At 40.0% G+C, this 13,031-nt stretch overlaps 1 protein-coding gene across 3 annotated transcripts in view; it reads right to left on the bottom strand.

The window, feature by feature from the left end:
* The window catches only part of ATF7IP2 (activating transcription factor 7 interacting protein 2), a 51,028-nt gene extending 42,447 nt beyond the window's left edge, over positions 1-8,581 (bottom strand). The window contains exon 1 of one of the 3 annotated variants that reach the window (XM_047714469.1): positions 8,421-8,581. The gene's annotated coding sequence lies outside the window, so the exon portion shown is untranslated. Of the gene's footprint in view, positions 1-8,097; positions 8,396-8,420 lie in introns of those variants that run through there. The other 2 variants (XM_047714470.1, XM_047714467.1) reach the window with 2 other exon arrangements.
* Positions 8,582-13,031: the final 4,450 nt, after the last annotated feature.

Below are 13,031 nucleotides of genomic sequence, written 5' to 3'. Positions count from 1 at the left end.
CATCTCAGATTTTACCTTACTTTTATGTTAGATATACTTCCAAGAATAATTTTGGATATTTAAATCTACTTCAGAGCCAAAACAAGCTATTATTAATGAATCTGCTATAAACGTTCACTTGTAAGTTTCTGTGTGATCATTTCTCTTGGTTATATGCCTATATGGAACTGCTGAATCATACTGTAACTCCTTATTTAGCCTTCTGAGGAACAACTGTTTTCAAAAACATCTGGACCAATTTACATTCACAACAGGAGTGTATGAGGGATTTTGTTTTAATCTCTTCATCAACACTCATTATTATGTCTTTCCAATAGAGTCATCTTGGTGAGAATGATGTGGTATGTCATTGTCATTTTGATAAGCATTTCCTTGATGGTTAATGATGCTGCTTATTGGCCACTTGTCTTATTTATTCAGATCATTTGCCCACTTTAAAATTGAATTATTTGCCTTTTTATTATTGACTTGTAAGAATTATATATATATTCTAGATTTCAGTCCCTTTTCACTTATGATTTGCAAATCTTTTCTCACATTCTGTGGGTCTTTTCTACTTCTTGGTCATATGCTTTGAAAAATTACAATTTTTAGTTTTTTAGAAGATTTACTTATTTATCTTAGGGAGGGTACAGAGGAAGAGACAGTCTTAAGGAGCTCTGAGCTGAGTGTGGAGACCAACAAATGGCTCTATCTCATGACACTGAGATTACAACCTAAGGCGAAACCAAGGATCAGAGGCTTAACTGACTGTGCCACCCAGGTGACCTAGTTCTGTATTTGTAGCTTGAGCTTTTGGAGTCACATCTAAGAAACCACTGCTTAATCCAAGGTCATGAAGATTACTCCTGTCTCAAGGTTTATAGCTTTGATCCATTTTAATTATAAATAGTGTGAAGATCATTCATTTATTGTTTTATATGTGGACAGCTGTTCCAGCACCATATTGAAAAGGCTATTCTGTCCCCCTGTGAATTGTTGTGGCACTATTGTCAAGACCAATTAATTTAAATCTTAAGGTTTACTTCAGGATTCTCAGTTTTATCCCACTGATATGTAGGTTTCAATTACTGTAGCTTTCTGTTTAGTTTTAAATTTAGGATATCAGTCCTCAACTTTGTTTTTGAGGATTGTTTGGGCTATTCTGAGTTCCTTAAATATGTATGTGAATTTCAGGATCAGATTAACAATTTCTGCAAAGAAGCCTACTCGACTTTGATAGGGATTTGTTGAACCTAGATAGATCAATTTAGGGTGTATGGCTACCTCAGTTTTATCAAGTACTTTGATCCTAGAACAAGGAAGTCTTTCCATTTACCTCGATATGTAGTTCTTTCAAAGGTGTATTGTAGTATTTAGAGTTTTGCACTTATTTTTGATACTGTTGTAAATGAAACTATTTTTCTTGATTTCATTTTTGGGTTTTTCATTTCAAATACATGGAAATACAACAGAAAACTGTATATTCATCTTGCATGCAACATTGTTGACCTTATTTTTATCTCTAGCTTTTTTTTGGGGGGGGGGGGTGTTCCTTAGGATTATCTACAAATAAGAGCCTGTCACATGTTGGTAGTTTTATTTCTTCTTTCCCAGTCTTGATGCCTTATATTTAATTTTTCTTGCCTATTCTGACCAGAAACTCCAGTATAATAACAGAGGTGGCAAAAGTTGACATCCTTGTCCTGTTCTAACTTAGGGGAAAAATCTTTAGTCTTTAACCATTCTGTATGGCGTTAGCTGTGGATTTTTCACAGATAACCTTTCAGGATAAGGAATTTCCCAACTATCTCTACTTTGTTTAATGTTTTTATTGTAAAGGAGCATTGTATTTTGTTAGAAAATATTTTAGCATCTATTAACAAAATCATATGGCTCTGTTTTCTATTCTATTGATATGGTAGATTACATTAATATATTTTTGGATGGGAAATCAGCCTTGCATTCCTGGGATAAAGTCATGATCACAGGGTCATGATCGAGTCCCAGGTTGGGCCAGCAGAGAGTCTGCTTGGGACTCTTCTCTCCCTCTTCCTCTCACTTGGCTCCTCCCCCCTTTCTCTCTAAGTAAATAAATAAATAAAATCTTTTTTAAAAAAAGCAGAGCTAGTTTGACAAAACAGATTAGAAAACAACCATGATCCCACTATATGCTGTCTAAGAGACTCAGCTGAGATCTAAAGACATAAGTAGATTGAAAATAGATAAAAATAGATATTCCAGGCAAACAGCAACTGAAAGAGAAGTGGGGTAGCTATAATAATATCAGACAAAATAGATTTGTAGTCAAGAACTTTTACACGTGACAAAGGAGGACATTATATATTGATAAAAGTGTCAATCCATCCAGAAGATAGAACAGCCATATACATATTCCTGGGATAAATATCACATAGTCATGGTGTATAATCCTTTCCCTGGGTTGCTGGATTGAATTTTTTAGTATTTTGCTGGGGATTCTTACATCTATATTCGTAAGAGATACTGTTCTGCAGTTTTCTTGTGAGGTCTTTGATTTTGTTTTCAGAAGAATACTGGCCTCCTGGCCTCACAGAATGATTAGGGAAGTGTTTCTTCCTCTCTGTTTCGTAAAAAAAATTTGCAAAGAATTGGTATTTTGGGGGCACCTCAGTGGCTCAGTGGGTTAAGCATCTGCCTTTGGCTCAGGTCATGATCTCAGGGTGCTGGGATTGAGCCCCACATCAGGCTCTCTGCTCAGTGGGGAGCCTACTCCCTCCCCCCGCCCCCGCCGCCTGCCTCTCTGCCTACCTGTGATCTCTCTCTCTGTCAAATAAATAAATAAAATATTTTTAAAAAAAGAATTGGTATTTTTTATGTTTTGTAGAATTCAACAATATAGCCATCTGATACTGGCCTTTTCTGTGTTCTAATTCAGTTCCTATACTTGTTATAGGCTTGTTCAGATTTTCTATTTCTTCTTGGGTCAGTTTTGTTCATTTGGGTCTCTTTAGAAATTTGTCTATTTCAACCATTTATTTGATTGGTATGAAGTGAATTGTTCTATAGTATTCTCATCAATTTATTTTTTTAAACTTCTGGAAGGATGGTAGTAATACTCCCTCTGTCATTCCTGATTTCAGTTATTTGAGTCTCTTTCATATTCAGTCTAGGTAAAGGTTTGTCAGTCTTTTTGAAAAACAACTTTTTGGTTCCTTGATTTTCTCTGTTTTTTTTTTTTTCTTTCTTAATTTTATTACTTTCTGCTGTAATCTTTATTATTCCTTCATTCTTCTGACTTAGGTTTAGTTTGCTCTTCTTTTTGTATTAAGACTAAAGGTCAGGTGATTGACTTGAGATCTTATTTCTTTATTATTTATCCTTTTTAAAGTAGGAGCCCCATGCTGGGCTTGAATTCAAAACCCTGAGATCAATACCAGAGCTGAGACTGAGTTGGACACTCAACCACCCAGGTACCCCGAGACTTTCTTTTTTTTTTTTTTTTTTAATTTTTTATTTGAGACTTTCTTTTTTAAAATAGGTGTCCATCACTAAAAGTTTCCTGTTTAAGAAAAAAAATATTTGAGAGCGAGAGAGCACGCGAGCACACACAAGTAGGGGAGAGGGAGAAAGAGCATCTCAAGCAGACTCCCTGCTGAATGTGGAGCCGTTGCTGGGCCCCAATCTCACGATCCTGAGATTAAGACCTGAGCTGAAACCAAGAATTGGACATTCAACCGACTGAACCACCCTGGCTCCCTGACTATAAATTTCATTCAAACAGTTGCTTTAATTTCACTTCAAAGTCTTGGAATGTTTTGTCATTAAGTATTTTCTAATTTCTCTTGAGGAGTTTCTTTGACCCATAGATTACTTAGGAGTTCTTTAATTTAGGTACAGTTGTGAATTTCTCAAATTTCTTCTTGGCACTGAATCTTAATTTCATTCCACTGTAATCAGAAAATGTACTTCATTGATTTCAATCCTTTTAAATTTGCTGAGGTTTGTTTTATGGCTTAGTATGTCTATATCGGAGAATGTTCTACGTACATGAGAACAATGTGTTTTCTGCTGTTATTTTGACTGCATGATGTCTCCTAGGTCTGCTTGGTTTGCAGTGTTACTCAAGTCTTTACTGATCTCCTGCCTAGTTTTCTATCCATTATGAAAGCGTTGTATTGAAGTCACCAACCATTATTACTGAATTGTTTATTTCTCCCTTCAATTCTTGTCAATATTTGCTTTATGTATTTATGTATTTTGGTGCTGTTATTATATATATATGTATATATAACGTATACATATACACACATATATGGACATATATGTAATTGTTACAACTTCCTCGGGGACTAGTCCTATACACACACACACACACACACACACACACACACACACACACACATATATATACATACAGAGAGAGCGAGATCACAAGTAGGCAGAGAGGCAGGCAGAGAGAGAGAGGGAAGCAGGCTCCATGCTGAGCAGAGAGCCCGATGCAGAGCTCCATCCCAGAACTCTGAGACCATGACCTGAGCTGAAAGCAGAGCCCTCTGAGCCACCCAGACGCCCCAAGGGACTAGTCCTTTTATTATAAAACATCCCTCTTTACCTTTAGTAAAATTTTTATTCTAAAGTCTATTTTGTTTGACATCAGTATAACCACTCTTTCTTATGGTTGCTCTTTGTACGACAGATCTTTTTCTATCCTCTCACTTTCAACATATTTGTATTTTTCAAACTAAGGTGTATCTCCTGTAGACAGCACATACTTGGATGCTGTTTTTCCTCCAGTCTGAAAATCTCTATGTGACTAGATCGTTTAATCCATTCACATTCGACATTACTGATGTTCAATTTATGTCTACATTTTACTTTAGATGACTTGTATCTTTTGATCCTCTATTCCTTCCTTTAATGCCCTAGGTATCAGCTTAAAATGCTTTATAAGTGGCATTTTAAAATTTCATACTTATGGGGTACCTGGGTGGCTCAGTTGGTTTAGCATCTGCCTTGGGCTCAGGTCATGATTCTGGGGTCCTGGGATCAAATCAAGCACTGGACTGAGATTCTCGCTCAGCGCAGAGTCTGCCTCTTCCTCTCCCTTTTATCCTCCCTACTTGTACTCTTCTTACAAATTCATTCTCTCAAATGAATAAAACATTTTTAAAATTTCACGTCTGCCTATTACAGAGAAATATAAGCACTGTTTTAACTGATCATATCTCCAATTAAGTCATCAGATTCACTTGTTTGAATTTTCTATGAAGGCAATGTCATGATTTTTCTTGCTAATCCTTATTTTTTTCTTTTCTTGTCTTCCTACATTTAGAACCTCCAGTAATGATCAACATAATGATCAACAAAATGACAAAACTTGATCATGTGCCAGGTGATAATCTCATAATGAGCACGAACTAATCCTTACTCCTCTCAGTGGTCCATGGGCCAGCTGCCATCAGCCACCTTCTAAGTGCTAGTACAATTTTGCTTTTAAACATTTTTATCAATGGAATACCATAAAATGAAACATTATAAAGTGCTCATAATGAAATGAAGTAGATGCTTGTCAGCATTCCTTAATGTCCAGTGGCAGACAATTTTAACTAATTTAGCAACTTGTTTTAATAGCTCAATATTTTGAAGTAATATGTTCACACTAGTTATTTGTTACAAATTCTAACCATTATCAAATTTCTATACTTACAGATGAGATTTAGCTCTCTATACCTTTTTATCAGATTTGTAGTTAAATCAGTATTTAACTTGTTATAGGCAAGTATTTTCTACATAATCAGACTAGCATGATTGGATTATCTTTCCTTTATTTTCTTTTTCCTGAAGCTATTGAATTTTATCTCATTATTTCCTATAAACCTTTCACTGTTTTCAAATTTATCAGAACTGTCATCTATCGATGTTTTCCCTTTTTCCTCATTCCTTCAAGGTCATGTTTAAAGATCACCTCTTTAAAAAAGCTTCCCGTCAAGAGAACTTTATCTGAATACCCTATTACAAACATATATTTTTAGTGATGAGCTTTAAGGGCAGAGATGTGTGTTTACTTTTATATCCTCAGGAAGAGGACTTTCATATAGCTATATAAGATGCTGCTTAAATGTATACCCAACTTACAAAAATTAACTTCTGGAAAGCCAGCTTGGGTCATTCTTTCCTTAAAGTATCAAAACAGGCCTCAGCAACTTTTGCCATAGTTATCTCTAAGCTATTTCGTATCAGCAGCACTATACACAGTGTCACAGAGGTACATTAATGGTACCGTATTTAGTAGATACATTTAGTGCATCTACATAATTGTTAAATTTAGTAAGATCTGTTCATAAGAACACCCCTTACATCCCAAGAAATTTAATCAGAAGTTCAAAAATGCCAACTACATCCGAGTATCTGCCCTACTCAGAGAGTCAGTTATTTCTCTCCAAATACAGCCTGACTACAATTTTTCTGGCTTCCTGAGATTGGTAAAGCTGAAGAATGATAAGAAATTAGGTACCTGAGTCTATAGTAATGCATTTTAAAGGTATCTATCAAGGTTTAAGATTCTTAGAACAGGGGTGCCCGAGTGGCTTAGTCAGTTAAAGAGTCTTAACTCTGGCTCAGGTCATGATCTCCCTGTCATAGGATCAAGCATTAAGTGGGGGGTCTGCTTGTCACTCCCCCCACCACCTGCTCATGTGCTCTTTCTCTCAAATGAAATCTTAAAAAAAAAAAAAAAGACTCAGAGAGCAGAGCATTTAAATGGTGCAATAATATGAGACAAAATAAGATAGTTTTATATTTAATGTAATCTCACTCAATTCAATGAGAACACTCTTGCACATTTAAAGTTATAAAGTTTATTTTTATTGGTAACAACTACCCAGTATATTACTTAAAATTTGATTACATGAAATGAAATACATCTGTAAACACCCACTAAAAGAGAATTACAGGATATGCACAAAGATGGGAGGGTCACACAGTATTTTCATACCGGAATTCAAGATACAAGGATCAAGGAAATACAGTGAACTGAGAGCTGAGGTGAGGTACGAGAGCCAAACAGAGCAGAAAATTCAAGATGTACGTAGACACACCAGTTCTTAAGGGACGTAAATCATTTCCGATAGGGCACTGTTCTTGCATTTCTGTTGAGGCAGAAATCAGTCTTAGGATGTGGTCTGTACAAATCTGCAGGTAAGACTGAGAATTAAGTAGATTCGTTTGATTAGGGTGAGACTCAGCGTCTCTAAACGCCGGACTGAAGGATAAACTACGAAGGCTTATTTGACAAAAGCTGAACTTGACGTAATTACTCCTTGATTCGGAGGCTTCATTTTTGCATTTTTCAGTAGCTCTCCTGTGACACAAGTTACCTTTGTCTTGACTGTTCTTCACCGCGTTTTTTAAATACCCATGTCTCCGATCGGTTCCTGGCTACCAGTAAACACAGGACAAAATCCTCACGGTTAGTGTATGGAATCCCAGGCTGGCGTAAACGAAGTCCGTTTACAGTGGACAAGACGCAAATTCGTCCAACGTTTTCCTCTACAGGGCCACCGAGCACCCTCCTTCTTCTAGATCTTGACCACGCGACGTCTTTAGGGCAGTGAAAGTTAGCTCGTCCTGGAGCCCACGGCAGATGCCGGCTCACCACGTCCGCGGCTTGGTCTTCAGGCCCCGTAGCAGGCAAAGCTGGAAGAGGTCAATTTTCCAAGTACAGTCGGACTGGAGTCGGAGAGACAAAAGCAAACTAAACGCTTCCTCTACCGCACACATCCTCCAACTTTGCCCAAATGGGAGGGAAAGCCGGTCAGAAGAAGACGGTCTCGTAAGTAGATACGCATCTATATTCAAGCTTGGGCCCGAGAGGGAAAGCCACCTCCGGGACGACTCGGCGACAGCATCCCCAGCGCCCCTAAGCGCCAACAGGTGTCCGGCCCACATCTGCGCGCCGGGCCCCCCCAGGACCTGGGTCGCTGGATCTCTGGGGATCCCCTGTGTCCCCGGGCCCCCCGCGCCACGATAGCCTTCCCGCCCCCTGGATCTTCAGCCAGCCGCTCAGCGCCGCGCGGGGTCCCACTTAACCCCGGAGCCGCTAAAAGTAGTCCGGCCGGGCCCCGATCCCGTACTTACTCGGAAGGACAAAACCCTGTGGCGGCCGTCGCCGTGTCCCTTCGCAGCCGCGACCCCCACGCGGGGCGCACGCCGCGGCCGCCGCCGCTCCCCGCACCGCCCCCCTTGGGAAGCGCCGCGGACGCGTGCTCTCGCCCGTCGCGGGCGTCTTCCCGGCCGCAGCCCCGGAGCCACTCTGCGGGCGCCTCTCGGTCGGCCCCGCCGCCGCGACCGCTTTGCTTGCGCGGCGTCCCGGGGCTTCGGCCCTCAGGCGCGCGGCGCCGCGCAACCGCCGACTCGACCAACCGCCGCTCGCGCGGGGCTCTCGCCCGGCCCCAACGTACCTCCGGCGGCGCCGCGCCGGCCGCTTCTTTCAACAGAAGCTCAACGAACAGCAACAGCCGCGCACAATAACGCTCCCGCGAGGACCTGTGGAGGTAAGTCTACCCGCGCCCGCCCCCGCCGGCCTCTCGGCCAATGGCAGCGTGAACGTGAGGCGGCCCAGCCAATCAGGGGTGCCCTGGTGGAGAGGGCCGGGCGGGGGCGGGGAAAAGCGGCCGGTAAGTGGCAGTCGGCTGCGGGGTGCGGACATCTAGCCGGCGGTTACGCTGCCTCTTTGTCTGGCTGTCGCCCGCGCTCGCCCGGTGGTGGCGCCGCGAGCCGGGGCCGTTGATCTGAGGGACTCGCGCGACGCGGTGGAAAGTTTTCCGAAAGTCGTGAACAGGGAAATTTTGTTTGCAAAAACCGACTTGAATTTTTAGAATATTGCCTTTAAAATCTCAGTTACCTGGATTACGGAGTTTGGGGGCGACTCCTTAAATTTTGCGACCCAGGCGAGTGGGCCTAGCCCAGTTGTGTTTTCTTGAGTTTTCCTAAATTGTCCTGGGATCCTGTCACCTTGGGCTGCGTCAGATTTCGTGAGGCACATATTGGCCCGCGTAGTGATTGCTGTGTGTTCAGTCAGTTCTGAGTGCCCTCTCTGTGCTCAAGGCAGGGAATGGACTCAACGGTCACTTGTGAGATAAAGCCCTTCTGGTTGCTGAGGGGAGTGCTGTGGGCCTTTATAAGAGCTGTTGGCTATGAGAAGAATGAGAGGAGACCATACATTCCAGAAAACTCGGCCATGAACACAATAACGTACCCAGTGGGTTCCCAGACTGTGGTTTGGGGATTTTGAGGGGTGCGCAAAATTAATATTATTTTAATAATAGACGTTATTTGCCTTTTTCATTCTGTTGGTCTCAGGTGCGTTCCTGGAATTTTCCAGAAACTTCTGGAAAAGTGTCACTGTGATATTGCAACATGTCAAACGCAGAAACAGATACACGAATCCAACTGTATGAAGTCAAACACTAAGGAAATTGGCAAAAATGTAAAACAGTGCCAGTATTTACACAAGTTTTTTTGCTTGGAAAATAATTTCTAATATGGTTGAAGGGTGTACATAGAGTTGTTGAGAGAAAAGGTGTAGGAGGCAAGTGAATTGGAGTCAGATGAGAATTTAGACTTAATACCAGTGAGAAGTAGACTTTAGAAATGTCATTTTCATTTAGAGTAATAGTATATCTTGCGCGTTTTTTTTTTTTTTTTTCTTCCCTTCCCTTTAAAGTAAGCTCCATGCCTAACGTTGGACTTGAACTCACAACCCCAAGGTCAGGAGCTGCATGCTCTATGGGCTGAGTCCGTTGAGCTTTGGACTTATAAAACTATGACACAACTGAGTGTTGTTTTAAGCTGCTAACTTTGTAGAAACTCGTTGTGGAAAAAGTAGAAAATGAATCCTAGCATTCTTTCTCCTGCTCCTGTTAGCAATTCCCAAGGCTGGCCTGGAATCCTGGGAGCTACATTTCCCAGATGCCCTATGGCCAGTGTTCTGGGTTCATTGATATTTTGCCAAGTCGGATGTACTTCCTGAGGTTTGGAAGAAGAAATATAAATTATTGTTCTGTGTATTTTGTTTGAGCTTTGGCTCTCTTCCCTGCCTGGCCCTGCTTCAGTGATTTAAGGCAGCTGTGACAATCAACAGTGTTTTTTCTGAACTTTTTTGACAGAAGCAGCAACTTCCCTACTTTTTGGACTGCAGAAGCCATGGCACAAATGAAAACCATTGTGACAATAGCTCTTGCAGCCCTTCCATAGGGTTTCCACCCTCTTGCCCCCGCCCAAAAGGCTTTTAAGCCCCTAATTCTCTGTACTAAATAACATTATGCTTGAAATATCTACATTGGTTTCTATTTTCATGACTGTACTCTAACCAATACCTCAGTTTCCTTATCTGTCGAGCGGAAATTACCAATAACACAAGAAACATGGTAAAAAGTAACCTCTTAGAAAAAGACAAAAAAAAAGTAACCTCAGAATTATTGCATGAATCAAATTACATGAGTTGAGTCCATGTACAGTGTTTAATCAAGCATTTAACACACAGTAGGTGCTCAATAAATGTTTATTTCTGTTTTTTTGTAAAGGGCTATTCAGGTGATTACCAAACGGGTTCTACCAAAACCAGTTTATTCTCTCTTTTTCCTAACCTACCATCAACATTCCTACCTTAAAAACATAACACATTGGGGCTCCTAGCTGTTCAGTTGGTAGAGTGTCCAATTCTTGGTTTCTGAGTTGTGGGTTTGAATGCCACGTTGAATGTAGAGCCTACTTAATTAAAAAAAAAAGAAGATTAGAAAAAGACATAAGCACATTGTCACTACTTTGTGTTTTGGAGAGTTTTAGCAGGCATAAAGTACAACATTAGAAGCCAAGATTATAGGGGCGCCCAGGTGGCTCAGCTGGCTAAATGTTGGACTGGTAATTTCAGCTCAGGTCATGATCTCAGGGTGGTGAGATCAAGCCCTACATCACGGTCTACTCTCAGTGGGGAGTCTGCTTCAGATTCTCTTCTTCCTCTGTCCCTCCCCCCACTCTTGCATGCTCTCGGTCTATCACTCTCTCTTATTCTCTCTCTAAAATAAATAAATAAATCTTAAAAAAAAAGAAGTCGGGATTATTTATAGTTCTCAGCACTGTCAATTGTGAAAAATGTCTCTGGAGTTAGACAATCTCTTATTATCTTGAAGTTTTGTTTTTAATATGATTATTATGATGGTTAAATTTTATGTGTCAACTTAGCAAGGCTGTGTGCCCAGTTGTTTTGTCAAATACTATTCTAGATGTTGCTGTAAATATGTTTTTAGATTTAATGACAGCTATGAATCAGTTGACTTCAGGTAAAGTCAATGTGTAAGGATGAAATTTGTGTTAACATATAGGGGGAAGGAAGGAGCAGTGTAAGAGCAAGGTTTCTATATACTACTGAAGTTAAGATGATGATAATACAAAGTAGATTGTAATAGGTATAAGAGTCTAATTGTAATCCCCCCAGGGTAACCAATAAGAAAATAACTTTTAACATTTCCAGAGAAAAGAAATGAGAAAAAAAAATCATATAAACATAGAAGAAGGGAATAGAGATATTGAAGAACAATAAGGAAAAAAAAAAAAAGAAAAAATAGCAAGCTGAGAAGAAGAGCAAATTGAGAGCAGTAAGATTTTCCTTGTCAGTAGCTACTTTAAATGTAAATGGATTAAACTCTCTTTAAAAGTAGTGGTAGATTGGGGTGCCTAGGGGCTCAGTTGCTTGAGTGTCCAACTCTTGGTTTCAGCTCAGGTCATGATCACAGGGTCATGGGATTGAGTCCCAGGTTGGGCTCTGTGCTCAGCAGAGAGTCTGCTTGGGATTCTTCTCCCTCTTCCTCTCACTTGGCTTCTCCCCACTTTCTCTCTAAATAAATAAATAAAGTCTTTTAAAAAAAAAGCAGAGCTAGTTTGACAGAACAGATTAGAAAACAACAACCATGATCCCACTCTATGCTGTCTAAGAGACACAGCTGAGATCTAAAGACACAAGTAGATTAAAAATAGATAAAAATCGATATTCTAGGCAAACAGCAACCTAAAGAGAAGTCGGGTAGCTATAATAATATCAGACAAAATAGATTTGTAGTCAAGAACTGTTGCAAGAGACAGAGGAGGACATTATATATTGATAAAAGGGTCAATCCGTCCAGACAATGGAACAGTCATATACATATCCATACCTTACAACAGAGCTAAAAAATAATATGAATCAAAAATGAGCAGTACAGAAGGGAGAAATAGAAAATTCTGCAAGAATCATTGTAGACTTTAATACACCCTTTTCAACAATGGATAGAACAACCAAAAGAAGGTCAGTAAGTAATTAGAGGGCTTGAGCAACAGTATGAACCAACCAGACCTAATTCAGACCTATTAAGGGTATCCCATACCAATACAGCAAAATAAGCATTTTCAAGTGCACGTGGAACAGTTCTGCAGAACAGACCAGATGTTATGCCACAATACAAGCCTCAAAAACATTTAAGAAGATTGAAATCACAAAAGTATCTCTTCTGGCAACAGTGGGAAAAAAACTAGGAATCAGTAACAGAGGGAAAACTGGAAAAACACACACATATGTGGAACTTAACCAACATGTTCTTAAACAACCAATGGACCAAAGAAAAAATCAGAAAAGAAATCAGAAAACACTTTGGGATGAGTAAGAATGAAAACACAATATACCAAAACTTAGGGGGTGCAGCAAAAACAGGGCTTTGAGAAAAATCTAGAGCTCTAAATGCCTGCATGAAAAGAGACGAAAGATCTCAAATAAATAACCAAACTTTACACCTTAAAGAACTGGAGGAAGTTCCTAAACTGAAATGAAAAGCCAGCAGAAGGAAAGAAATAATAACAATTGGAGCAGAGATAGATGAAATAGAGAACAGAAAATAGAATTATACAAGGGTATTGGGGCTATAGAATTGTCCTACTCTTATGCTTTCCTACTGACTTCCCAGACAACAAATCATACATATCTTTTAAGTCTAATCTTGATCCAGGATGATCCGTTTAGCAACTAAAATAGAACGAGCTTA

Source organism: Lutra lutra, chromosome 18 (genome assembly GCF_902655055.1).
Source record: "Lutra lutra chromosome 18, mLutLut1.2, whole genome shotgun sequence".
Classification (NCBI taxonomy): domain Eukaryota; kingdom Metazoa; phylum Chordata; class Mammalia; order Carnivora; family Mustelidae; genus Lutra; species Lutra lutra.
The sequence above is the reverse complement of the archived record's forward strand: the minus strand, read 5'-3'. Positions and strand labels throughout refer to the sequence as shown.